The sequence below is a fragment of the Propithecus coquereli genome, unplaced genomic scaffold, assembly GCF_000956105.1.
Source record: "Propithecus coquereli isolate 6110/MARCELLA unplaced genomic scaffold, Pcoq_1.0 Scaffold15, whole genome shotgun sequence".
NCBI lineage: Eukaryota > Metazoa > Chordata > Mammalia > Primates > Indriidae > Propithecus > Propithecus coquereli.
The window spans coordinates 2179682-2184444 of record NW_012139413.1 but is presented as its reverse complement, the minus strand read 5'-3'; the positions used below and the strand labels follow the sequence as shown (position 1 = coordinate 2184444).

The 4763-nt window shown below is 33.8% G+C and overlaps 1 protein-coding gene across 1 annotated transcript in view; it reads right to left on the bottom strand.

The window, feature by feature from the left end:
- LOC105806928 (matrilin-3-like) overlaps positions 1-4763 on the bottom strand; it is a 256161-nt gene that overhangs the window by 250235 nt on the left and 1163 nt on the right. The window lies entirely within an intron of this gene.

Genomic DNA, 4763 nt, shown 5'->3' with positions numbered 1-4763 from the left:
AAATTACAGAAAGGCATCTCAAGGTCACAAAATAGAATTTTAAAAGCCACACTTCAGTGAATGATATTTAAGAGATCTGCTCCTTTTCAGAGAAAATCATGAAGTCTGAATTTTAGAGTACAGAAAATACTTGGCTACAAAGTCTTGTAAAAGATACCCAATAAAAAAGAATAATATGAAAATAATATCACCACTGAAACAAAAAATAAAATCTTATTTTTCAACCATCTCTAACAAGAAAGGCTTTGGGGAATGGACTCTAAAGAGGAAGAAAACCAAAAAGGCCCATATTTATTTTGAACAATGCCCTTCTGCCTCTTTTCCTATAGGTATCTTTTAACCCTTACACAATTACTTAATGTTATAGACATAAGAGCACAATATCATTGTGAAAAACCCACATTTTCAGAATTTTATTATTAAATTATCTCCAGGTAATAGAGTTGCATGGACATCATTCTATTCCTTAGCATGTATGATGAACTAGTGGGTAGATTTGAAAAAATATATTCATGTAATAGAGGGGTGCATTTTCAAAATTTACCAAGGTCATTAATGCACCAAATGTAAATGGTCTCCCATTTATCAAATGCCCTGGGAAAATCAGGAGATAATTGAAATGATAGATGAAAAGATGAAACTCTAAGCTAATGGGCTGTATATGAATGAATCAATGTCACATTTATGAAAGCTTTTGGAAAATGATTTCTATTCTTTGCTTATTTTTAAAGTTTTAAACCCCAGGAAGGTAAGTAATAGGAGGACTAAAATCTGAATTAAAAAGAGACCCCATCGATCCATCAGAAACTTTTCTGCTATGATTTTTCTCATGATAATTTGCATTTCCCTACACTAATTTTAGCAGAGTTTCTCATCTCCACCTTTTTGTATTTGTGCTGCCTTTCTTTTTCTTTTTGTGAAATCATCAGTTCATAAATTATCTCACCTGTGGATCTATTCTCCTTCTTCTTCCACCTGACAAAGTTATAGGTATTTTATGTAAGGGGAGGAAACAAGGGTTAGCATGGAGAAAAAAGATTTAAAAATACGAGATTCTTCCCATTTGACTAAAAATAAAGAATCTTTTATTGACCAAAAAAATCATTAAGATGTATTTAGGGTGACTTAAAGTTAAACTCCACAACAAGAAATAAGAGAAATGAGAGCTGGCTGCCGTGGTGTGTGCCTGTAGTCACAGGAAGCTGAAGAAGCACAGGAAGCCTCAGGAAGTTGAGGCAGGAGGAAGAATAAGAGAAAATTTACTTTGTAGAGCAGATTATTGAAGATTAAAGGTTAAATCAGGCAGAGAGTCTAGAAAACAAATGATACTCAGAAACAAACTTTCTCTGCTACCCACAGTAGCAAAAAATTGAGATGGAAATACAAATGCCAAATAATGGCAGACGTGTTAAAATACAAATGTAAGTCAAGCCATTAATGAGTTTAAGGATGACAAAAGTGTCTTCCCTGGGAAAGTGGGGTTTTCTGTCCATGGAAAAAATTCGTATTTTGACACCTTTAATTGATAATTTTAAAAGGTGCCTGTGATGGGTTGTATTTCCTCCAAGTCAGACCCAGATGTTGGGGCTCAGTGGCTATTCAAGCTGCTCAGTGAGTTAAAGAGAAACAGTGATACGTGATGTGGGCACAGGCCAGCAGCCTCAGAAGAATCGTTCAAAGGAGACCTAGGACAGGGTCACTATCTTGACGATTGTTTCCATCAGAAGCCACACAGAAAATGATATTGCTGATAATTTCAATGGGTCAATCAAAATTGCCTCTCTTAGGACTTGAGCTGGGAAGCCTAAGCAACCAAGGTCAGCCAAAGGACAGCATCACTGAATTTAAAGGGATGGGGTGGTGGGAAATTACTGGAAGAAGTCTCTTAAAATTGAAAACATTTGTATTCTAAGTTCTGAATAATACTTGGAAATCTGAAATCTTGGGCACAACTGCTCAGATATGTACCCTGAAAGAACTTCAGCTTCTGATATGCATTCCAGTTATTAAAATATTGATGTATTTCCATATTGGTTGTGAAATAGTCTCTGTCCTAAGATCCTTGAGTACCTCCCATCCCCTAAACTGCTCTTCCCCAGGACTTCCTAGACCTCTCCCACTCCAGAAAATAAATTATTAATGCCTGGGGGCAGCCAGCCTCCAGGATCCTGGCAGCTCTGGCATTTACTCTGAATTTGTGGATTGTCTATGTGGTGTGAAATATTAAATACTTTTAATATCACCTTTGCACAAATCCAACACTTAAAATGAAGCACTATACATTTCATTGGTTTTCCCATTCCATCTCTACCACAATAGCCCTTCCTTTCATACCAGTCTTCCATAAACTTCACAAAAAAGTAAGCTTTTCCTTCAACCATCACCCTGACCTATAATGTTAACAAAAAAAGATATTAATATCACTATTCGGCAACGAATTCAAAGCTTCAATTATTGTTTCCTATTCTAGCCTCCTTTCTGAGATTGGCACAGCATGAAATCAGGGGAATATGAAATGTGACTATAAAGTGATGAAACTGATTGTCCCTTGTGGCTTGTGGGATTTCTCTGATTACTTTTCAGTCATGGCTTGTATTAGTCCACAGGCAAAAAGATTTCTTACATTCCCAAATAAAATACACGTTCTCTTCCTAACCTTCAAAAGGTCTCTTTCTGTAGGAAAATATAGTGTTTCTAGAGGACTCCAGAGCCTAGTCTTTTTTTTTTTTCACAGTTAACACACTCTTTTAAAATACTTCGCTCTAAGAGCAAGACACAGAATTTTATCTGGCATAATAAAATACCATCAATGTCTCTAATGGTCAGCAAACCCAAAATAACCAAACTAGCAAAACCACACTCTGTACACAATTTTTATGAGGATAGAATTTTCAAAGGAGGCCAAACAAATGACACTGAGTGGCTTGGTCTTGTTGCCATCAATTGATACATAACTCCTAGAGTAGCCATGACGTACATAAGAACAAGGTAAAAAAGGCAACAAAAGAATTTTTCATGGATATTTCAAGATAACCATTCACCCTGAGATTTTAGCTATTGGGGTGCACATTTTCCCTTTTTTCTGCTGAGTTTACAAATCAACGATATGATGTTTTGGGTGTGTTCAAGAGGATACTGAGTGTTTCCTGGAATTTCATCACTAAATTTTGTTAGTGGCACAAGCTAAGAAATACAGGAGAGTAACATTTGGTGCCAGAGTATTTTCTATCTGAACAAAAACCTAGTATTCTAAGAAAGTGAAATCTGGGGTTTTTATGCTGTTGAGCCAACCTCCTCAAAGTAATTTCACCTAATGCCAATTGTCTATTTATAGTAAAAAATCAGAGAAAATCAAGGAAAGAACCAGTGCAGATAGCTGCTTAATTCCAGTGTGCTTATGCAGACATGTACTATATTCACATGAAGATAATGAGGTAATCTTCATAATTCTGTGCTGGAGATCTTTCAAGTATTTTTCCCTCTGATTACATAGCAAAGAAAATAATATTTGAGTATATAATACTCTATACGTACAGTTTACCAATATGGGATCCAATTGTACCATTCTCTTTTATGAACTACTTAATTTTTTTTAACTTAATAATATTCCGTGAATATTTTCCAGGTTATGGCCATTCTACAATCTGTTGTAATAATTGTTAGGAGATACCATGATTTACATAGATAGGTTCATGTTTACAGAGTTTAGTTTATTTCTATTTTTTCAAATTATCAATAATGCTAATATTAACATCCTTTTAGCTAAATATTTGTGCCAAATATCCATGCTTGTAATATGATTTCTTAATGTTGCTGAAAACAATCCTGCACAACCGAAGCTAACCTGTCATTTGTAGGCTGCCCTGAAGTTCTATCTGCAAAGGAAACATCTTAAGTATACTCTGTACTTGGTGCTATAATAGTGATTTCAATGTTTTTCTCCCCTCGGAGAGCTATTTCAAAGTGTCTGCCATGTGTACACAGAATTAGACACGAATATCACAATATTTTGCAGTTTTAAAAACGTATTTTAAGTTTTAGATTTTAAACTTAAAGTAATTCTTTGGACCAGAGATAGTGTAGTTCTCTATAAAATTTAAATCATAAATAGAGCATTATAAATCACAAGGGAATGGGAAATTATTCAATAAATCATGTTTGAATAAATGATTAGTAAATCTTGAGGAAAAAACCATTTAGAGCCTCACCTCACATAATTTATCAAAATAGATTTGGGTGGATTATAGTTAAATACTTCTTAAAACAAACTATTGAATAACTAGAATTGGATATTCTTCATCAAGTCTCTGAAGAGGAGAAGCGTTTTTACAATTACTGTAGAAGTAAGAGAAAAATCACAAAGAAAATAATCAATGACATTGTGCTCATGAATTGTTTTTTAAACTTTTGCATGTTATAAAAACAGATAAAATGAAAGAATTAACTGTAATTTTGAAAATACATCAAAATAACAGATTACCATCCTTACTGAGGGAATAAAATTGTTAATAAATCACTAAATAAATAAAGAAATTCCATAAAGGGACAATTCAAATTCACAAGTGTTGACAATTCTCAACTTTAACAACATTTTAAAAAAATCATCCTTAGAAATCAAACAAAAAAGTTAATAAATATTGATTTAGCATGGTTTTAACCTATAAAATACGACCTTTTAAAATATAAGGTAAGGTATAATGAAGCCATGTTTGGTTTTTGAGGTATTGCTCGTAGAAGTACACATAGGTATCTATTTTGGGAAA